This window comes from Delphinus delphis, chromosome 2 (genome assembly GCF_949987515.2).
Source record: "Delphinus delphis chromosome 2, mDelDel1.2, whole genome shotgun sequence".
Taxonomy (NCBI): Eukaryota; Metazoa; Chordata; class Mammalia; order Artiodactyla; family Delphinidae; genus Delphinus; species Delphinus delphis.
Genome location: NC_082684.1, coordinates 48,605,595 through 48,630,381, shown reverse-complemented (window position 1 = coordinate 48,630,381; position 24,787 = coordinate 48,605,595). Strand labels below are relative to the sequence as shown.

The following is a 24,787-nucleotide window of genomic DNA, read 5'->3' as shown; positions in this document are numbered from 1 at the left end:
AAAAAACAACCTAAAAATTGGTATTAAATTTGTTTAATATCTTTAATAATTCTATTATTTGTAAATTCTTCCATAAAAGGGCATTACAGTTCTTCAGTTTACTGCAAACATATCTTTAAAAAAAAAAGTCAGCCCTACTGTTGAAGCTATAATACTAATTTTTAAATTATTGGCACTATACTAAAAAGCACAATGGAGAACATCTTATTTAAATAAAATGAGGATGATACTTCACTGGGGAATATAGCCAAGAGATTTTTTTCTCTCTCCATATCTACATCCAATGGTGGTGTTTTATACGCAAATTTTAAGCAAATGCAAGTTTTTAAAAAATAATGAAAGCCATGTTTTTCTCAGGAATACTATTATACATAGATCATACAGATTGTTTTATAGCAGATACTTGTCTGCCAAAGTTCAGATGGCAAAATGCTAAGCAATGAGTTTGGTACTGTCCAGCTAGTTGTTTCTTGTCATCCTGGAGAATCTGTCAATGGGTAATGTTGAGACCATCTTGTCACCACCATTTCTCTTCTCAGAGGTGACTCCACTGTGATAGAACATTCTTATCCTTAAAATGCAAGGCCTAGCAAAAAGCCTCCCACAAATCCACTGGATATCACAACGTTCTGTTTAACAAATTCGGTTGCTTCTTCTATTATATTGTTGATTTCAGGTGCTGCCTTATTTGCTCGTTTCTTAATCTTTTTGCTTTGTTTACATCTTTTTCAACTCTCTTCCAGCCAATCAGCACATAGCCACTGTGACTGGCAATCTGAAGGAGAAGAAAGCCACCACCTACTGTAGTTGCTGCAAGTTTTCCAACTTTCTGGAACAAAAATCCTGCACACCAGCCACTCACTCCACCCATCACAATCTGGGTGGCTACTGAGTATTTTTCTACCATAGGTCCGGAACTGTGGCCAAACACTCGATTCCACCAGTGGTGTCTGTCTTCTTGCATACTCAGTTAAATCCAACACTTCGTAAGAGTCATCATCTCTTTCATATTCTTGGGGAGGGGTGTTCCGGGTCTCCATGATCTACTTTTTTTTTAAATAATGCAAGCTGCTCAAACCCAAGATAATGACTTTTAAGATGAGAGTACACGATTTTTAGTTATAGAACAAAGATGGGGATAAGGGGGCTGAGACAACACCTAGCCCAACTTCCTTCCATCAGACCCATTTTATAGATTAGGAAATGGAGGCACCAAGAAGTTAACTGAATTACCCAAGAACATATAAATAGTATTCACCTCTCACCTTTTATGAACACTTCCTCTTTATGTGATTATATTAAGGAATTATTAACTCATTAAAGTATGAAAATGGTATTGTGGCTCTAGTAAAAAATCTTATTTATTGGAGATAAATACTGAAATATTTGTGGATGAAATGATATGATGGCTAATATATGCTTCAAAATAAGATAGAAGTGAGGTGAATGAATGAATAGGTATAGATGAAACAAGATTGACCATGAGTTGCTAATTATTGAAGTTGAGTGATCTAGGATTTCATCTTACTCCTCCATCTTCTTTCATATGTGTTTGAAATTTTCAATAATTAAACAATTTTTTAAATAAAAAACTCTATCGTGGATTTTGTTTTTGACTATGATAGACTAAATGGTACCTGTGGTAAACAAGCATAAAACTAGAAAAATATATGAAACAATCATTTCAAATGTTGGACAAGAGGCAGTGCAGTATTATGATCCCTGATGGAAGGGAAACAAATGATGTAAGTCGCACATCACCCTTGTTTTCTGACCAGCGATAATTTTCCTTACCATGATGCAAGGATGGGGAACCCAAACAGAGCTGGTAGTCTCACTGAGCTGAGGAAACATAGTTTAAAGTTCAAAGGTGTTGAGATGAATGGAATTTTCTCAGAAAGGAGGGAGCTTCAGAAAGATACTCTAGAAATCTGCATGAAGTTCCCCTTGTAACTTCTACTGAGTTCTTAGCTGATCTTGCACAGTCCAAGACTCCTGAAGGCCAAGCAGGAAACCATCACAGGGGTCCTGCAGCTTACACAGGGCTGAGATACATAGAGTGCTAACCAGTCGAGAGGAGAGACCCCTGGTACTCAGCTGATAGCCAAGAAAGGCCACACCTTAGTACAATGGATATGCTAGCTCTCAAATAAAGACTAGATCTGCCCTAACCAAGTTAAAAACAAGATTCAAAAGCACTGTGTCAATTCACAAGTAAATTAACTGCCATCAGAACAAAATTCAACCCCATCTAAAAGAAGACAATAAAATCTAGGCACTTAACAATATACTATACATAATCCAGCATAAAATTATCAGGTAGAAAAAGATCTCTCTGTACTTTTCATTCAATTTTTCTGTAAGCTGTTCTAAAAAAACACGATATCGGGACACCACCAATATCAAGTGATATAGCATATGTATAATTGGGTTTATAGGATAGAGTGAGAAAGAACTCTATCCTATTAACTATCAACTCTATCCTAATAGCTCTATTATTTGGAGGAATAATGCCCAATTTTTTTCTTCAAATTTGATGGAAAATATCAGCACACAGCTCTAAGAAATACAACAAACAACAAGAAAGATAATCACAAAGAAAATAACACCAAGACTCATTGTAATTACATTGTTGAAAACTAATGATAAGAGAAAATATTTAAAACAGCCCAAGACGCATTACATACAGGGATCTATGATAAGAATTATTACTGACTTGTCATCAAAACCAATGCAAATCAGGAGACAATGGAATGACATTTTTAAAAATTACTAGAGGGGGAGGAAAAGGGGACCCATCAACATTTATTAACCTGTAATTGCATATCCAGCAAATAGATCCTTTAAAAAATGAAGGTGAAATAAACACATTTTCTTACCAGGAAACCTGCACTGCAAGAAGTGTTGAAGGAAGTTTAGGATGAAGGAAAATGGCATCAGGAAGAAAACTTGGATTTATACAAAGGAATAAAGAGTACGTGAAATGGTAATATATAAAATAGAAAAATCTATTTTTGAGTCTGAAAACATAATACATATCTGAAAAATCCAAATGTAGATATTTTAGGTTGTCAGTATGTCAATGGCCACCGTGGCTTTCCAATTTTGTGCTTTAAAAAAATTACAGCATTGTCCTTCTGCCAAGTGAGATTACAGTGAGAAGACTGTGGTCTATGAGGAAGCAGGTTCTCACTAGACACTGAATTGACCATCACTTTGATCTTGCAAGTCCAGCCTGCAGAACTGTAAGAAATAAATTTCTGTTGTTTATAATCAAAAAAAAAATTTACAGCCTTCATTAGATTGTGTATGAAAAAACTGGTCATGAAATATTAATACATGGCAGTTAACTAGTGCGATCTCTGTTATACCATGCTTCTCTTTTTCTGATTCCTTTGGATAACTTATTAGAATATTATACTAAAATGAAGCAGAAGTATAATAGGTTTATGTTAGCATTTAAATAATATTTTGATAATAATTTCTTCTCTTTTTATAATCTCCTCTTGATTTACCTTCTATATCATTCTTCCCCACTCCCACCCCTAGCCAACCTGCTGAGTTCACTTTTCCTCATATGTACTTTCAAACTGATAATTAAAAAGAGGGTATAAAAATAGTGTCAAAAAAAAATCTAGAAGGTGTTCACTTCAGCAGCACATATACTAAAACTGGAATGATACAGAGAAGATTAGCATGGCCCCTGCCCAAGGATGACATGAAAATTCGTGAAGCATTCCATATTTTTCAAAGAAGACATACAGATTGCCAAAAAGCACATGAAAAGATGCTCAACATCACTAATTATTAGAGAAGTGCAAATCAAAACTACAATGAGGTATCACCTCACACCAGTCAGAATGGCCATCATCAAAAAATCTACAAACAATATATGCTGGAGAGGGTGTGGAGAAAAGGGAACCCTCTTGCTGGGAATGTTGGTGGGAATGTAAATTGATACAGCCACTATGGAGAACAGTATGGAGGTGCCTTAAAAAACTAAAAATAGAACTACCATATGACCCAGCAATCCCACTACTGGGCATATACCCAGAGAAAACCATAATTCAAAAAGATACATGCACCCCAATGTTCAGTGCAGCACTATTTACAATGGCCAGGACATGGAAGCAACCTAAATGTCTATCACAGAGGAATGGGTAAAGAAGATGTGGTACATATATACAATGGAATATTACTCAGCCATAAAAAAGAACAAAGTAATGTCAGTTGCAGCAACATGGATGGACCTAGAGTTGTCATACTGAGTAAAGTAAGTCAGACACAGAAAGACAAATATCATGTGATATCGCTTATATGTGGAATCTCAAAAAAGGTACAATTGAACTTATTTACAAAACAGAAGTAGAGTCACAGATGTAGAAAACAAATTATGGTTACCGGGAGATGGATGGGGGAGGGATCAATTGGGAGACTGGGACTGATATACACACTACTGTATATAAAATAGATAACTAATAAGAACCTGCTGTATAGCAAAGGGAACTCTACTCAGTACTCTGTGATGGCCCATATGGGAAAAGAATGTAAGAAAAAAAAAGAGTGGTTATATGTATATGTATAGCTGATTCACTTTGCTGTATACCTGAAACTAACACAACATTGTAAATCAACTATACTCCAATAAAAAATTTTTTAAAAGGTAATTAAGGTAAAATAAGATCATATAGATGGGTCTAATTCAATAAGACTGGTGTCCTTGAAAGAAAAAATTAGGACATAGAGACACACAGAGAAAACAATCATGTGAGACACTGGGAGAAGAGTGCTATCTACAGGCCAAGGAGAGGGGCCTCAGAAGAAATCAGCCCTGCTGACACCTTGATCTTGGACTTGTAGTCTCCAGGATTGTGAGAAAACAAATTTTTGTTAAGCCATCCAGTTTGTGTATTTGTCATGGCAGCCCTAGGAAACTAATACATCCTCTAAGAAAGAAACTAATACGCCCTCTAAGAAAGAAACTAATACAAGATAGTACATCAAAGAAAAAAATCTAGAAGGAAGAATCATATGTATTTCTACCTAAGTTCTTTCTGCAATTTGGGTTACAGGCATATATTTTTTAAATTGATGTAATTATGCTATAACTTTGTATCCCACTTTTTTACTTGATACTATACTGTAAATAGTTTCCATTTTTTATATACCTGTGTAATATTCCATGTTTCAGCTTTTATTCTTTTATTCATTTTTTTAAGTACTTTATTTCAGTTTGGACATTTTGGTTGAAGAGTGGATACTTTTAATGGATATCTCTGTGTTCATATGTTTTTGGTTTTATTTATTTTTGTGTGAATTGTCTGTTTCTGATATCAGACTGGTACTTGCAATATCTCTTTGCAACTGAACAATGATTCACATCACAGAGGTTTATTTTTTCAACTTTCTCCCTTTTCTTGCATCTCATCCCCCAAAAGTATAATCTCATCCATCCCACAGGGTCCAGTTCAGATCTTAACCTCTTTACTGAACTTTATCTGAACTTCTTCTTGGATCCTCTGTAGTGCAGGATATACAGTGATAGTCAATAAATACGTGTTGACTTAAAAGGAAATTGAATCTGGGACTAGTCATTTATAACTCAATAAAAATCAGTTTAATGACATTATTTTATTGGAAGTTGTGAAGGTTTGAGAAAACTGTAATAATTTAGCCATTAACTTTATTTTCCTTTTTGTGTATGCAAAAGAGTATTATATGTAAAAAAAATCTATCTAAGCCCAATTCTAAATGATTTAAAATTTGAAATTAAATGAAAGCAGTGTAATATAATTTAATTGACATGATTTTTTCATAGTGGTACAAAAATAATCGTATATTTTGTAATCTATAGCATCTTGAATTCAATAAATACACACTTGAGGTCAGATATGGTGGCAAGGAGAGTATATATTCTGGCTACCTGGGAGGTTAGAGAGGAAGACCCAGGGAAAAGGAGAGGAGCACAGAAATGAGGAATTGGAAGATGTCAAAAGCAAATGTCAAAATGTCGTGTCAGGACAGTTCTGTATATTCCACAGAGTTAACAATGAATTACATACTCCCTTGCATGATTCCCTCATATTCCTTGTGTGCTGGTTCTGTCTTCCCAACCAGATCATACATTTTGCAAAGGGAAATGTGGTGTAATCTTCTCCCGTAGAGCTGGCAAAGCACTTGAGCTGCAAATCTCTGGTTGGTGTTTAGTGATTGTGCTTTGTTTCATCTAAGCATACACCCATCAGAAAGATATTTCTGTTTTGGACTCTAACCAGAGAATCAAATTATTCTTTTATTTTTCCGGTCTTATGAGTTAATATGAATCAGAATCTTATTAGTATATAAAAGATGCTATTCTTTACTTAAGACCATTCTGCTAACTAGACATCCCACTGACTGCACTCTCATGCTTGTTTATGAATATGGGAATATCACAAAAAGAAACCAACACAACTTTGCTAATGACAATATATAAACTGATGCTAACAAAGAGGAATGGAAATCTTTAAGTTTACCCCTTAATTCTCTTATGGTATATATAATGAAAAAACCTTAGTCTTCCATCTGCCTATGTAGGGAATAACCCAGTTCTTCCTACTGTGTGTTTCTTTCCTATGTGTCTCCCTTACTAGGTCCCACAGAACACTTCACTCTGGTCACCAACCGTGTGGAGGTTTTTCCCCACATCAAGGAATTCTCCACGATACCAGCTGGGTGTTCTACAATCTAACTCAGTTCTGACACTGCCTATCTGGACTTAGCATCAGATCCCTCAGGTTAAGGGCTCAGTCCCACAAGACTGCCCCTCCTACCACACTTCAGATGCCAATCACTAGTAGGTCCCCAGGTTACCCACAACTTCTGTCTGAGTTTGCCTACAAATCAGAGGTTCCAGTGACCCCCTCCTCAGGTCTGATTAATTTACTAGAGCTCCCAGAACTCAGGGAAACACTTACTGACATTCACCAATTTCTTAAAGGATATAATAAAGGACAGATGAACAGCCAGAGGAAGAGATACATAAGGCGAGGTCTGGGAGGGTCCCAAGCAAAGGAGTTTCTGTCCCTATGGAGTTGGGGTGCATCAGCCTCCCTTATAGATGTGTTCACCAACCTGGAAGCTCTCCACACCCCATACTTTGGGGATTGTATGGAGACTGTATTACTTAGGCATGATAGATCATTAACTCTATCTTCAGCCCTTCTTTCTTCTCAAGATATTGGAGGGTGGGGCTGAAAATTCCAGGCTTCTAATCATGGCTTGGTCTTTCTGATGGCAAGCCCTCATCCAGGAGCCATTTAGGAGCCCACTCAGAGTCACATCATTAGAACGAAAGATGCTCCTAGCAGTCTTAACACTTAGGAACTTACAAGGGTTTTAGAAGCCCTGGTCCAGGAACCAGGAGCAGAGACCAATATATATATTTTCTATTATTTCACAGTATACTATACAGATTTATTTTTAAATTTTTTCAAATATTTTAAAAGATTTTTAAAAACTCAACACATAAATAGGGAAAAATAAATAAACAGGAGTCTGGTGGAAGAGAAAGTAGTACAGGTGAAGAAAGCAAAGAGAGGGCATGATCCTAATGTCTGGTAGTAATGGATCAAGGTTGTTTGTGGATTTGCTCACTATTGACAATTGTAACCATACTAAAACATTTTGCTTTGAACAGAATGAGATTTTGGAGGAAAGGTCAGTCCCCAGATTTCTCATGCTGATCAGCACTTTCCCAAATGATTTTCATGGAGCCCAAATTCCATAAATGTGAATAGAATAGGATTACTTCCCTGTGGTCAAATAAATCTAGGTAATACTAGGTTAGAAAAAAATTATCAAGGTTCTTTTAGTAAAGAATTTCTCAGTCTTTAATATACTCATCATAAGTCTCCAAGAGAGTGCCTGTGGTTTTTCACACACTTAACTGACATTATGACTCTTTATCTTGAAGAATCATATGATGCTAGCATTACCCCCAAAATATTTTTTGGCAGGGGGAGACAATGGCTCAAACTCTCTTAACGGTTACCACATCCTTTTTTTGACGCACTCCCTGCTTTTTGGGAAATCCTAGTCTGGAGTTTCTCTCTCCAACTGCCCTCTTGCAATTGTCAACTGGGCCATAATTGGCTGAGTTAAAAAGATGTTCCTTTAGTACAAGAAGTCCTGTCAGTGATCATTAACAAGGCTGGGATGAAGAAGGTTCATCTAAATGGCAAAGGCTTTAAAAGATCAAACCTTGTTGATTCATAGTCTTGGCAGTAGAAAAACACAAGGATAAATGTACCATTCTTGTGACGGATGTTGCTAATGAGGCTCTGCATAAGTGGAGGTAAAAGGGTACATGGGAAATCCATGCCTTCCACTCAATTTTACTGTGAACCTAAAATTGCTCTAAAAATAAAGTCTATTAAAAAAAAAACTGAAAAAACATAAAAACAACCATAAGGAGCATTCTGACATTGTGAAAAAGGACCGCTGGTGCTAGTAAATGTCAGATAAACAGAAGTTTTTCTTTATGGATTACTTTTAAATCATTTTAAGATTTCTATAATAACCAAGAATTTATATCATTTTGTTTATACCACTTATACTATTTTATATCATTTATCTACCTCATGACAACTTAATTATCCTAGTGACAGGATTATAAGTTAATACCAGGTCATCAGTTAGAATTTTGAATCTTGTGGTCTAAATCCTGGGTGACTTGAGAGATTAGCTAGCAGAACTATTCCAAGTCTTTAAAATATGATCCTGGGATGACATGAAGGGGGAATTATTTAATATTTTAAGACCGATTTTAGCTATCTTGATGTGATTTTATGATGAGCATTTTATACATGTAAGCATGTTTAACATGTTACAGCAAATTCATTTCACTAACATTTGGATAAGAGAATAGAAGAATTGTTCAACAACTTCTCACACCTCTTAAATAAATAGACTTTAACTAACACCCAAACTCCTGTCATTCTTTACCTCTTCTCTTGATGTCCCTATAAGCATATTCTATCTTCTCTATCTGCAGATTTCTGAGCTAGTTTTTCTGGGCAGATTTCTGGGCGAAAGATTTAACTCTACCATTGTAATAGGTGTCTTAGCTTGACAAGAAGCTGGGACCCAGACTCCCAGGACCCAGGGATTGGGAACACCTCTCTGTGCACCTGGCCTGGGCGGGGGAAGCTCACAAAGCTCCTCTCTTCTCCTAGTTCCTCTCCCTTTTTTCTTGCACCCCAGGGAGAATGAATGTGGATGTGGTTTGGTCGGTTGTCAGGGCACTGTTTTGACTAAGTTTTCTAATGGGTATATTCACAGGGTTTAAAAGCCATAAGATTATGCCTCTCTTTCAACTCCTTTCTCCTCTTGGCTGGAGTCCTATGCCAGGGTCTGTTCCCACACGGTAGGAAATCTACTTATCTCCCCCTGCCCCACTCTTCTATACAGCTGCTGTGGCCTCTGCCAGCTCCACGCTGGGGCAAGCACATCTGTACTATTCCTCTCTGTGGTGTCATCTGACCAGGTGCTGGCAGGTGTCCTTCGCCCAAACATTGGAGGAATATTCAAAGATACTGAGCGCCAACAAAGACTGACACGAGTCAACTCCACAGCTGACGCTAGAGCCTCAGTTAATTGGAGACAGAGACAAGATTTGAACCCAGGCAATTTGGTTCTCAAGCCTGTATTCTTGCATACTAGAGAATTCTGTCAAGTAAGCGATGTTATCTAGGACTGTCTTCTTGGGCAGAGATGAATAGGACTGAAGAGAGGGACAATTTTATTTGTAACACTTTATATTTTGATTAAAAATATTTGAAGCAAATATGATAAAATATTAAGTCATCCATTTGGAGTTGTGAAATGTATATAAAGTTTTTTTTTTCCAAAGAAAAGAAGATGGAGGAAAGAAAGAAGAGAGGAGAAAAAGGAGAAGGATGAAAAGGGGGAGAAAAGATGGATCTCAATTTCCAGATAGAAGACAAGAAGAAATTCCTCCCAGATGTCCTGTCTATAAACTCCATCAAGCCCTTGCACCCAGCTCAGGTGCACAGCTCCCACCTTACGGGAACTCCAGCCCAAACTCATGGTCAGCAGACTTGGTTTTGAACAACTTAATTTCTCTCTGCTTTTCAACCCTGTTCATTCTTGTTCCGTGATGCTTTGTCCTTAGAGCTTGTCATCTTCCTGGTTTCAACCTGGATCTTCCTGATGATGCCCTGTTCTCCTCCCCAGCAGTGCTGTCTCTGCTATTTCTGTCCAGTCTCCCTTCTGCAGCTTCTGTCTACCCAGGTGGGGCATCCACTCTTCTCCCACCAGGTTTGTTTTGGCTCTGAGAGGGAGTGAGATCCAGGCAGTCACCCAGGAAGAGGTACTGACTTGGGGCAGGGTTTTCCCAACACTCCCCTTTGAAGTCACCGCAAATCAGTTGGGAGGTGCTGGCTTTGAATTAAGAATTTTCATCATTGAGGAAAATCCATTTCAGAAGAACATAATTATGGCATATTTGGAATTGGATTGAGTTGTATATTTGCAAAGAGATGAGGTTATTAAATACTCTGAGAGAAAGGGAAATTTAGAACACCAGTGAATTTAGTATTTTCCTGTTTCAATGAAAGTAGACCTCTACTGAGGCTGATGTTATTTTGTAGTACTGAGAAAAAAAATACATATGATTTCTTATGTTTGTCATAATTGTCTTCAATTTAAGCAACAACATGGATTAAATAGGATTTCGTGGGATAGGGTGGGGAGTTAATCACTCTGTTTAAAATATTCCATGGAAAATTTATTTTCAAATTCCAGAGAAGTGAATCACCAACTAATTTGTATAATGTACTTTTTACTTTTATCTTATGCCAGATGACCAGGAAAACATACAGCACAGCCCCAATTCTCAGGAAACTTATTTCTGTGTCAAAAATGGACAAAATAGAATTTTTTTTAAGTGTTTTTGAAATGAGGTTGCTTGCTTGCCTTGGGCGTTTGAAATGAAGTCTTCCTGGATTTAAATTAATCATGTTTCTAAGCAGCCAGTGTGTATGAACAGGGGCATGAACACCGGGTAGCTGAGAAATGTTAAGTATGATCTCAGCCCAAGTAAACCTTTTAAAAAGTTGTTGTTTTCAGGCATACAAAAATAAAATAGATACTACTGCAGCTCTTTGATCCCATTTCCCTCTCTCCACCTTCAAAAGTAATCACCATCCAGAATCTGGTGTTCATCATTCCCATGCATGTTTCTACAATCCCGTAACATATGTGTGTATCCATAGACATTATATGGTATGGCTTTAACGGTTTTAAATTTGATACAAATGGTGTTATACCATATACAGTCCTCCGCGACTTTCTTTTTCCCATTCCCTTATTTGTGCAATTAAGCCATGTTGAGGCATTTATTGTACTGCTATACATTCCTACTATTACTACTAGTACTACTTCTATTGCTGTTGTTGCTATTAATAGATTTTGCTTCTAGATCACATGGCCAATAAATTAGTATGAAGACATCATCATTTATTTATTCATTCTCCTGCTGATGGACATCAATGTGATTTTCACCTATTTGCCATTACAAATAATGCTGCAGTGAGCATCCTCTATGTGTCTCCTTGTGCACCTGTTCAAGAGTTTCTAGGGTAGACACCTTGAAGTGAAATTGCAGCATTATAGCAAATACGCATTCTCAACTTTACTAAATTTTGCCAAATTGCTCTAGTGATGATTCTAACTTACTCTCTCCTCTCCCACCCCAGCAATGTTGATCCATATTGTCTCCACCCACTGGGATGGTCAGACTTTTTAATTTTTACCAATATGACAAGTGTGAAACGGTACCTCACTGTGGTTTTCATTTGCATTTCCTTGATTACTCTTAAGGTTAAACCCCCGTTCCTCCATGAATTGCCTATCTATATTCTTTGCCATTTCTATATTGTGTTAACTTTTTTTTCTTTTTAGGAATCATTTACATATTAAGTACCAATTCTGTGTCCATCGCCTGCACTGTAAATACCTTATCCCAGGCTGTAGTTTAACATTTCCTCCATGCTATCTTCTGTAATACGGAATTTTGAAAAAAATCTAGTCAAATATTCCAATCTTTCATTTATGGTTTGAACTTATTTTGTCTTTTTAAAAAAATATTTTCACGCCCTAACATATAGAAATTTTCTTCAATTTTCCTCCAAAAGAGTTAAGTTTTTGCCTTGGACGTCAAGGTCTAATTCAGCTTGGGTCACCTCTTGTATGTGGTGAGATGTGGAGCTCTAGTTCTATTTTTCCTCCTGTGCTTAACTATTTTCCCCAGAACCATTTCTCACATAGTCCATCTTTCTCCTGCTGATCTGTATGAACATCTCTTTTATTTATTTAGCAAGTTTTCTTACTTGCATGGGTCTGTTCCTGGACTCTCTAATCTGTTCCATATTCCATTTGTCTATCTCTGTACTTACATCACACTGTTTTAATTACTTAACGTCATTACAATTTTGATATCTGATAAGGCATGTCTCCCTGCTTATTTGTCTTAATTTTTCTTGGCCGTTTGTTCTTTTGTACAAAACTTAGAGTCAGCTTATTAAATTCCACAAAAATGGAATTTTTATTGTATTAACATTTACTAATTCAAGATTTGTTGTATTAACATTATTAACTTGGTAAAAATAAACTTTTTCTATTTAATCTACCTATTTACAAAATAATAATAAACCTTTCCATTTATTTAGGTCTTCTTTAACATCTTCACCTCAAAGATCTGGTACATATTTTGTGATATTTGCTTCTCAGTGCTTTCTGTTTCTTAAAAATGATATTTTTATTTTAAAAAATTACATTGACCTAACTTATTGGTGTAAAGTAATGTAACTGATATTTTTTAAATAAATTTATTCATTCATTTATTTATTTTTGGCCGTGTTGGGTCGTTGTGTCTTCATTACTGTGCACGGGCTTTCTCTAGTTGCGGCGAGTGGGGGCTACTCTTCGTTGCCGTGTGCGGGCTTCTCATTGCAGTGGCTTCTCTTGTTGTGGAGCATGGGCTCTAGGTGCATGGGCTTCAGTAGTTGTAGCATGCAGGCTCAGTAGTTGTGGCTCGAGGGTTCTAGAGTGCAGGCTCTGTAGTTGTGGCACACGGGCTTAGTTGCTCGGTGGCATGCGAGATCTTCCTGGACCAGGGCTCGAACACATGTACCCTGCATTGGCAGGCAGATTCTTAACCACTGCACCACTAGGGAAGTCCCTGTAACTAACTTTTGTATAAGGATCAGTTATCAAGTAATCTTGATGAATTCCCATAATGTGTCTCTCAATTCTCCTGGATTCTCTTTGTACAGAATTGTTTAATCTGCCATTAATGACAGCTTTTTTCCTATCTTTTTATTTCTTATATGTTTTATTTGATCAATTGATTGATTGATTGATTGACTTATTGCAGTGGCCAGGATATCTGCTACTATGACAACAAAATAGTGGTAATGTGATAATCCCTGTTTTTTTGTTTATTGAGCTAAAAAAAATGTGTCTAACTTTTCTCCATTTAGAAAGAAGATTACCATTAGTTTATGGTATATAGACTTCATGAAATTAGGGAAGCTCTCATTTATTCCTTCTTTCCTTAGAGTTTAGTTATTTTCTTATTTATTTTAGGTGTTGAATTTTATCAAGTGTTTTTTCTATAACTATTGAAATAAACATGTGATTTTTTTCTCTTTTACTGCATTGAAGTAATGAATTACATTAATAGATTTCTCAGATGTTAGACCATTTCTGCATTCTTAGGAGAAACTACTTTAACCTAATATATTTCAATATACGGTTGGGTTTGATTAACTAGTAGTTTACTTATGATTTCTATGTTAATAAGTGAAAATGGGTCTGTAACTTTCTTTGCTTTTCGTTTCCTTATGCAATTTTGAAAACAAGTGTAAACCAGCCTCATGAAAAGAGCTGGGGCATGTTTTTTGAAACTACTTGCACTAAACAGCATTATCTTGCTGTTTATCTAAACCTCTGTCTATGTCTATACCTATGCAACTGTTTAAGCCTGGAGCTTTTAGGGTGACTGGGGGAGATCTCTGATGACTATAATTGTAGTTACTTTAATGATTATTGGCCTGTTCAAGTTATTTTTTGTGACAATATTAGCTTTCTATTTTTCTCAGAAATTCACTTTTATAAATTTCAGATTTATTAGCATATAGTTGTTAAAAAATATTCTTTGTCATATGAATGCTACAAAGGAGGCCGGGAAATTCAGTTTTTATTCTGGGTAATCATGTGTCCAGCTAAAACATGGGCATTCTTTTTCCATCTTATGAAAAAACAAATATTAGTAGACAATTTGCAGTCATTTCCACAGCTGCCTTGATTAGCAACATGCTCCTGGCTGATGCCAGGGCCTTAGCTTGTGCTTTCCCAGCAGGTCTAAGGGGCAAGAATGAGGGCAGACCTCAGTGCCTGTGGTGCCCGGATTGAAATTACCACTCCTGCTTTTTCTCTTCATCAGGTAACTGGGCCCCTCAGGAATCCCTACTTATCTCTTCTACCCAGAGGCTGTTCTCTTTAAAAGTTCCCCCTTTTTATACTCTCCTTGGCCTCTGGAAATGGAGGGAGAGGAGGGACATTCAGGGAGTTGGATGTCTGCCTGCATATGACCAGCATTCCGTCCTTATCTCCCACTTACCAGGCTATATTCCCACCAGGCTATATATGGCTTCCCATGAAGGTTTCACTCAAATTTTCCCTTTATTTTTTTTTACTTTTTTCAGCTCCGTACACCTCCCTCTCTCTCTGAGGCCCCTCCAGGGATAGGTTTGGAGGAGGAGGCCAGCAGCCTGAGCTAGTCTCCTACTTGTCAAAAACCAGAAGTGCCTTGTCTGTGTTCTAATTTGGGGGGCCTGGAGGCCTCAGAGGAAGTTATTTATGTCCCTCTGTGGGGAGAGGTACATGATGTTATCAAAGATGTTTCCCATCCTAAAAGGAAATGAGAATTCAACCAGTGGCTACAAAGGGAGATGTAAAACCTGAGATGCACAGCTTCTGAGAAGAGCCTGGACCCAGGCTGCTTCTCCTGCAGGCTGAGCCCCAATGTTGTAGGGTTGATTAGGACTTTCTGATGAGTTTGGGGGGCCTCAAGAACAGAGTTTTGTACTTCCCTTCCCTGGGTAAACTGAGAGAAGGGCCCTAAAGGAGCCCCAAGTCCAGCCTGACTCAAGGCAATGAATTAGCAATGCTGAGTGTGGTGTCCATGTAAGTAGCCCTGACAGCAGCCCCAAAGAGGCCCCTGCACACCTGGGTGGCACAGAAGAGCCTCTGGAATTGGCATTTGCCCTGAAGAACAGAGAGCTGAGAAGGAGGAGGGCTCATAACTGCGACAAACAGGAAGCAATGTGCGTGGAACTTGCTGACTACAAGCCAAGATGGAGTTGCAGACATCAGCAAGGGAGCCGGGTGGACACAGGACGAGGTCAAGCCCAGAGAGAGGACACCAGTGAGGGCAGAGGCTGGCCCGCTCACAGGCATCCCTCCCTCACAGTCAGGACACTGTGCAGCCCCTAGAGTCTCAGGCTACCCCCAGGAAGAAGGAAGATGGAGAATGTTAAAAGAACAGAGCAATTAGACAAAACTGATTGCTTTAAACTGGAAGGACTGAATTAAATTGAATTGGCAAGTTTAAGTTTTCTACCATTAGCAAAAACTGAATTGAGCCTACTTATGGAGATATAAGGAAAGCTACCCCATTTTTTTTGCAGACCCAAACTGAAAAAATGAATATCATACCTGAGACAACCCTCACTTTTTTAAGATTTTTATCTTATTAGTTTAAACCTTTTTTTTTTACCACTTAAACCTTCTCATTCTGTATGCTTTGCTCAGTTTATTGCTCACTAAATATTATTTCATTTTTAAGCTTTTCTGCCTTTCCCCCATGTCTTCTATTTTATTATTGATTCATCTTTATTTTCCCATTTATTATTTATTAAAATCTCACTTTCTTATGTTTTTAGAGCTACATATATTTGCAATGAGCAGCAAATACTATATACATCTATAAGGCAATATCTTCAACCCACCAATTTAACACTTTTAAAAATTAAATAGTGTAAAAACATTTAAAATGGAAGACAAGCCAGGCAATTTAAGATACATCTGTATAAGCTTAAATAGCAAGTAAAACAGTTTGACCTTTTATATTTTTATAGCCAAACTTAATATCCAATATAAAATTTAAAGTAGAGCAGCAGGGGGGTGCTGGGAAGATGGCGGAAGAGTAAGACGCGGAGATCACCTTCCTCCCCACAGATACACCAGAAATACATCTACACGTGGAACAACTCCTACAGAACACCTACTGAGTGCTGGCAGAAGACCTCAGACCTCCCAAAAAGCAAGAAACTCCCCCACGTACCTGGGTAGGGCAAAAGAAAAAAGAATAAACAGAGACAAAAGGATAGGGACGGGACCAGCACCATTGGGAGGGAGCTGTGAAGGAGGAAACGTTTCCACACACTAGGAAGCCCCTTCGCGGGCAGAGACTGCGGGTGGCGGAGTGGGGAGCTTCGAAGCCACGCAGAAGAGCACAGCAACAGGGGTGCGGAGGGCAAAGCGGGGAGATTCCCACACAGAGGATCAGGGCCAACCAGCACTCACCAGCCCGAGAGGCTTGTCTGCTCACCTGCCGGGGCGGGCGGCGCTGGAAGTTGAGGCTTGGGCTTCGGTCGGAGCGCTGGAGAGGACTGGGGTTGGCGGCGTGAACACAGCCTGCAGGGAGTTAGTGCGCCACGGCTAGCCGGGAGGAAGTCCAGGGAAAAGTCTGGACTTGCCGAAGAGGCAAGAGACTTTTTCTTCCCTCTTTGTTTCATGGTGCGCGAGGAGAGGGGTTTAAGAGCGCTGCTTAAAGGAACTCCAGAGACGGGCGCGAGCCGCGGCTAAACGCGCGGACCCCAGAGACGGGCGCGAGCCGCGGCTAAAAGCACGGACCCCAGAGACGGGCGGGAGACGCTAAGGCTGCTGCTGCCGCCACCAAGGGGCCTGTGTGCGAGCACAGGTCACTCTCCACACCCCCCTTACGGGTAGCCTGTGCAGCCCGCCACTGCCAGGTTCCTGGGATCCAGGGACACCTTCCCCGGGAGAACGCACGGCCCGCCTCAGGCTGGTGTAACGTCACGCCGGCCTCTGCCGCCGCAGGCCCGCCCCGCACGCAGTGCCCCTCCCTCCCCCTGGCCTGAGTGAGCCAGAGCCCACGAGTCAGCGGCTCCTTTAACCCCGTCCTGTCTGAGCAAAAAACAGACGCCCGCCAGCGACCTACACGCAGAGGCGGGGCCAAATCCAAAGCTGAGCCCCTGGGAGCTGTGAGAACAAAGAAGAGAAAGGGAAATCTCTCCCAGCAGCCTCAGAAACAGCGGATTAAAGCTCCACAATCAACTTGATGTACCCTGCATCTGTGGAATACATGAATAGACAACGAATCACCCCAAATTGAGGAGCTGGGCTTTGAGAGCAAGATCTTTGATTTTTTCCCCTTTTCCTCTTTTTGTGAATGTGTATGTGTATGCTTCTGTGTGAGATCTTATCTATATAGCTTTGCTTCCACCATTTGTCCTAGGGTTCTATCCGTCCATTGATTTTTTTAAAAATTTTTTTCTTAATAATTAATTTTAATAACTATTACACTTTACGTTCTTTCTTTCTTTCCTTCTTTCTTTCTTTCTTTCTTTCCTTCCTTCCTTCCTTCTTTCCTTCCCTCTTTTAGACAACAAATCATCCCAAATTGAGGAGGTGGACTTTGAGAGCAAGATTTATGATTTTTTCCCCTTTACCTCTTTTTGTGAGGGAGTATGTGTATGCTTCTCTGTAAGATTTTGTCTGTATAGCTTTGCTTCCACCACTTGTCTTAAGGTTGTATCCGTCCCTTTTTTTTCCCTAAATAATTTATTTTTTAATTTGATAACTTTATTATACTTTATTTTATTTTACTGTATCTTCTTTCTTTCTGTCCTTTTTCCTTCCTTCCCTCCTTCCTTCCTTCCTTCCTCCCTCCCTCCCTCCTTTCTTTCCTTCTTGCCTTCTTTTCTTCTTTCTTTCTTCCTTCCTTCCTTCCTTCCGTCCTTTCTTTCTTTCTTTCTTTCTTCCTACTTCTACTAATTCTCTCTACTTTTTCTCCTTTTTATTCTGAGCCGTGTGGATGAAAGGCTCTTCGTGCTCCAGCCAGGAGTCAGGGCTCAGCCTGTGAGGTGGGAGAGCCACCTCAGGACACTGGTCAACAAGGGACTTCCCAGCTCCATGTAATATCAAACGGCGAAAATCTCCCAGAGATCTCCATCTCAACGCCAGCACCCAGCTTCACTCAACTACCAGCAAGCTACAGTGCTGGATAACCTATGTCAAACAACTAGCAAAACAGGAACACAACCCCACGCATTAGCAGAGAGGCTGCCTAAAATCATAATAAGTCCACAGACACCGCAAAACACACCACCAGATGTGGACCTGCCCACTAGAGAGACAAGATCCAGCCTCATCCACCACAACACTGGCACTAGTACCCTCCACCAGGAAGCCTACACAACCCACTAAACCAACCTTAGCCACTGGAGACAGACATCAAAAACAACGGGAACTATGAACCTGCAGCCTGCAGAAAGGAGACCCCAAACACAGTAAGATAAGCAAAATGAAAAGACAGAAAAACACACAGCAGATGAAGGAGCAAGATAAAAACCCACCAGACCTAACAAATGAAGAGGAAATAGGCAGTCTACCTGAAAAACAATTCAGAATAATGACAATAAAGATAATCCAAAATCTTGGAGATAGAATGGACAAAATGCAAGAAACATTTAACAAGGACCTAGAAGAAGTAAAGATGAAACAAGCAATGATGAACAACACAATAAATGAAATGAAAAATACTCTAGATGGGATCAATAGCAGAATAACTGAGGCAGAAGAACAGATAAGTAACCTGGAAGATAAAATAGTGGAAATAACTAATGCAGAGCAGAATAAAGAAAAAAGAATGAAAAGAACTGAGGACAGTCTCAGAGACCTCTGGGACAACACTAAACGCACCAACATTCGAATTATAGGGGTTCCAGAAGAAGAAGAGAAAAAGAAAGGGACTGAGAAAATATTTGAAGAGATTATAGTTGAAAACTTCCCTAATACGGGAAAGGAAATAGTTAATCAAGTCCAGGAAGCACAGAGAGTCCCATACAGGATAAATCAAAGGAGAAATACGCCAAGACACATATTAATCAAACTGTCAAAAATTAAATACAAAGAAAGCATATTAAAAGCAGCAAGGGAAAAACAACAAATAACACACAAGGGAATCCCCATAAGGTTAACAGCTGATCTTTCAGCAGAAACTCTGCAAGCCAGAAGGGAGTGGCAGGACATACTGAAAGTGATGAAGGAGAAAAACCTGCAACCAAGATTACTCTACCCAGCAAGGAACTCATTCAGATTTGATGGAGAAATTAAAACCTTTACAGACAAGCAAAAGCTGAGAGAGTTCAGCACCACCAAACCAGCTTTACAACAAATGCTAAAGGAACTTCTCTAGACAAGAAACACAAAAGAAGGAAAAGACCTATAATAACAAACCCAAAACAATTAAGAAAATGGGAATAGGAACATACATATCAATAATTACCTTAAAGGTAAATGAACTAAATGCTCCCACCAAAAGACACAGATTGGCTGAATGGATACAAAAACAAGACCCTTATATATGCTGTCTACAAGAGACCCACTTCAGACCTAGAGACACATACAGACTGAAAGTAAGGGGATGGAAAAAGATATTCCATGCAAATGGAAACCAAAAGAAAGCTGGAGTAGCAATTCTCATATCAGAAAAAATAGACTTTAAAATAAAGACTATTAGAAGAGACAAAGAAGGACACTACATAATGATCAAGGGATCGATCCAAGAAGAAGATATAACAATTGTAAATATTTATGCACCCAACATAGGAGCACCTCAATACATAAGACAAATACTGACAGCCATAAAAGGGGAAATCGACAGTAACACATTCATAGTAGGGGACTTTAACACCCCACTTTCACCAATGGACAGATCATCCAAAATGAAAATAAATAAGGAAACACAAGCTTTAAATGATACATTAAACGAGATGGACTTAATTGATATTTATAGGACACTCCATCCAAAACCATTCTTCTCAAGTGCTCATGGAACATTCGCCAGGATAGATCATATCTTGGGTCACAAATCAAGCTTTGGTAAATTTAAGAAAATTGAAATTGTATCAAGTATCTTTTCCGACTACAACACCATGAGACTAGATATCAATTACAGGAAAAGATATGTAAAAAATACAAGCACATGGAGGCTAAACAATACACTACTTAATAACGAAGTGATCACTGAAGAAATCAAAGAGGAAATAAAAAAAATACCTAGAAACAAATGACAATGGAGACACAACGACCCAAAACCTATGGGATGCAGCAAAAGCAGTTCTAAGAGGGAAGTTTATAGCAATACAAGCCCACCTTAAAAAGCAGGAAACATCTCGAATAAACAACCTAACCTTGCACCTCAAGCAATTACAGAAAGAAGAACAAAAGAACCCCAAAATTAGTAGAAGGAAAGAAATCATAAAAATTAGATCAGAAATAAATGAAAAAGAAATGAAGGAAACAATAGCAAAGATCAATAAAACTAAAAGCTGGTTCTTTGAGAAGATAAACAGAATAGATAAACCATTAGCCAGATTCATCAAGAAAAAAAGGGAGAAGTCTCAAATCAATAGAATTAGAAATAAAAAAGGAGAAGTAACAACTGACACTGCAGAAATACAAAAGATCATGAGAGATTACTACAAGCAACTCTATGCCAATAAAATGGACAACATGGAAGAAATGGACAAATTCTTAGAAAGGCACAACCTGCCAAGACTGAATCAGGAAGAAATAGAAAATATGAACAGACCAATCACAAGCACTGAAATTGAAACTGTGATTAAAAATCTTCCAACATACAAAAGCCCAGGACCAGATGGCTTCACAGGCGAATTCTATCAAACATTTAGAGAAGAGCTAACACCTATCCTTCTCAAACTCTTGCAAAATATAACAGAGGGAGGAACACTCCCAAATTCCTTCTACGAGGCCACCATCACCTTGATACCAAAACCAGACAAGGATGTCACAAACAAAGAAAACTACAGGCCAATATCACTGATGAACATAGATGCAAAAATCCTCAACAAAATACTAGCAAACAGAATCCAACAGCACATTAAACGGATCATACACCATGATCAAGTGGGGTTTATTCCAGGAATGCAAGGATTCTTCAATATACGCAAATCTATCAATGTGATAAACCATATTAACAAATTGAAGGAGAAAAACCATATGATCATCTCAATAGAGGCAGAGGAAGCTCTTGACAAAATTCAACACCCATTTATGATAAAAACCCTGCAGAAAGTAGGCAACTTTCCTCAACATGATAAAGGCCATATACGACAAGCCCACAGCCAACATCATCCTCAATGGTGAAAAACTGAAAGCATTTCCACTAAGATCAAGAACAAGACAAGGTTGCTCACTCTCACCACTCTTATTCAACATAGTTTTGGAAGTTTTAGCCACAGCAGTCAAAGAAGAAAAGGAAATAAAAGGAATCCAAATCGGAAAAGAAGAAGTAAAGCTGTCACTCTTTGCAGATGACATGATACTATACATAGAGAATCCTAAAGATGCTACCAGAAAACTACTAGAGCTAATCAATGAATTTGGTACAGTAGAAGGATACAAAATTAATGCACAGAAATCTCTTGCATTCCTATATAATAATGATGAAAAATCTGAAAGTGAAATTAAGAAAACACTCACATTTACCATTGCAACAAAAAGAATAAAATATCTAGGAATAAACCTACCTAAGGAGACAAAAGACCTGTATGCTGAAAATTATGACACTGATGAAAGAAATTAAAGATGATACAAATAGATGGAGAGATATACCATGTTCTTGGATTGGAAGAATCAACATTGTGAAAATGACTATACTACCCAAAGCAATCTATAGATTCAATGCAATCCCTATCAAACTACCAATGGCATTTTTCACAGAACTAGGACAAAAAATTTCACAATTTGTATGCAAACACAAAAGACCCCGAATAGCCAAAGCAATCTTGAGAATGAAAAACGGAGCTGGAGGAATCAGGCTTCCTGATTTCAGACTATACTACAAAGCTACAGTAATCAAGACAGTATGGTACTTGCACAAAAACAGAAAGATAGATCAATGGAACAGGATAGAAAGCCCACAGATAAACCCACACACATATGGACATCTTATCTTGATAAGGGAGGCAGGAATGTACAGTGGAGAAAGGACAGCCACTTCAATAAGTGGTGCTGGGAAAACTGGACAGGTACATGTAAAAGTATGAGATTACATCACTCCCTAACACCATACACAAAAATAAGCTCAAAATGAATTAAAGACCTAAATGTAAGGCCAGACACTATCAAACTCTTAGAGGAAAACATAGGCAGAACACTCTATGATATAAATCACAGCAAGATCCTTTTTGACCCACCTCCTAGGGAAATGGAAATAAAAACAAAAATAAACAAATGGGACCTAATGAAACTTCAAAGCTTTTGCACAGCAAAGGAAACCATAAACAAGACGAAAAGACAACCCTCAGAATGGGAGAAAATAGTTGCAAATGAAGCAACTGACAAAGGATTTGTCTCCAAAATATACAAGCAGCTCATGAACTCAATATCAAAAAAACAAACAACCCAATCCAAAAATGGGCAGAAGACCTAAATAGATATTTCTCCAAAGAAGATATACAGACTGCCAACAACACATGAAAAGATGCTCAACATCACCAATCATTAGAGAAATGCAAATCGAAACTGCAATGAGGCTAGGAATGTCACGCCGGCCTCTGCTGCCACAGGCCTGCCCCGCACTCCGTGACCCTCCCTACCCCCCCCCCCCCGCCCGGCCTGAGTGAGCCAGAGCCTCCGAATCAGCGGCTCCTTTAACCCCGTCCTGTCTGAGCAAAGAACAGACGCCCTCCGGCGAACTACACGCAGGGGTGGGGCCAAATCCAAAGCTGAGCCCCTGGGAGCTGTGAGAACAAAGAAGAGAAAGGGAAATCTCTCCCAGCAGCCTCAGAAGCAGCAGATTAAAGCTCCACAATCAACTTGATGTACCCTGCATCTGTGGAATACATGAATAGACAACGAATCATCCCAAATTAAGGAGCGGTGTGGATGAAAGGCTCTTGGTGCTGCAGCCAGGAGTTAGTGTTGTGCCTCTGAGGTGGGAGAGCCAACTTCAGGACACTGGTCCACAAGAGGCCTCCCAGCTGCACATATATCAAACGGTGAAAATCTCCCAGAGATCTCCATCTCAATGCCAGCACCCAGCTTCACTCAACGACCAGCAAGCTACAGTGCTGGATATCCTATGTCAAACAACTAGCAAGACAGGAACACAACTCCACCCATTAGCAGAGAGGCTGCCTAAAATCATAATAAGTCTACAGACACCCCAAAACACACCACCAGACGTGGACCTGCCCACCAGAAAGACAAGATCCAGCCTCATCCACCAGAATACAGGCACTAGTACCCTCCACCAGGAAGCCTACACAACCCACTGAACCAACCTTAGCCACTGGGGACAGACACAAAAAACAACAGGAACTACGAACCTTCAGCCTGCAAAAAGGAGACCCCAAACACAGTAAGATAAGCAAAATGAAAAGACAGAAAAACACACAGCAGATGAAGGAGCAAGATAAAAACCCACCAGACCTAACAAATGAAGAGGAAATAGGCAGTCTACCTGAAAAACAATTCAGAATAATGATAGTAAAGATAATCCAAAATCTTGGAAATAGAATAGACAAAATGCAAGAATCAGTTAACATGGACCTTGAAGAACTAAAGATGAAACAAGCAATGATGAACAACACAATAAATGAAATGAAAAATACTCTAGATGGGATCAATAGCAGAATAACTGAGGCAGAAGAACGGATAAGTGACCTGGAAGATAAAATAGTGGAAATAACTAATGCAGAGCAGAATAAAGAAAAAAGAATGAAAAGAACTGAGGACAGTCTCAGAGACCTCTGGGACAACATTAAATGCACCAACATTCGAATTATAGGGGTTCCAGAAGAAGAAGAGAAAAAGAAAGGGACTGAGAAAATATTTGAAGAGATTATAGTTGAAAACTTCCCTAATACGGGAAAGGAAATAGTTAATCAAGTCCAGGAAGCACAGAGAGTCCCATACAGGATAAATCAAAGGAGAAATACACCAAGACACATATTAATCAAACTGTCAAAAATTAAATACAAAGAAAGCATATTAAAAGCAGCAAGGGAAAAACAACAAATAACACACAAGGGAATCCCCATAAGGTTAACAGCTGATCTTTCAGCAGAAACTCTGCAAGCCAGAAGGGAGTGGCAGGACATACTGAAAGTGATGAAGGAGAAAAACCTGCAACCAAGATTACTCTACCCAGCAAGGAACTCATTCAGATTTGATGGAGAAATTAAAACCTTTACAGACAAGCAAAAGCTGAGAGAGTTCAGCACCACCAAACCAGCTCTACAACAACTGCTAAAGGAACTTCTCTAGGCAAGAAACACAAAAGAAGGAAAAGACCTACAATAACAAACCCAGAATAATTAAGAAAATGGGAACACACATATCGATAATTACCTTAAATGTAAATGGACTAAATGCTCCCACCAAA

General features: G+C 38.8%; 1 non-coding gene and 1 pseudogene across 1 annotated transcript; one reads left to right on the top strand and one right to left on the bottom strand.

The window, feature by feature from the left end:
• Nucleotides 1–572: 572 nt before the first annotated feature.
• Nucleotides 573–1,040, bottom strand: LOC132417842 (FUN14 domain-containing protein 1-like; annotated as a pseudogene).
• A 2,601-nt stretch (nt 1,041–3,641) lies between these two features.
• On the top strand, nt 3,642–3,748 carry LOC132421498 (U6 spliceosomal RNA). The gene has a single exon (XR_009518742.1). It is a non-coding gene; the product is annotated as a U6 spliceosomal RNA (small nuclear RNA).
• Nucleotides 3,749–24,787: the final 21,039 nt, after the last annotated feature.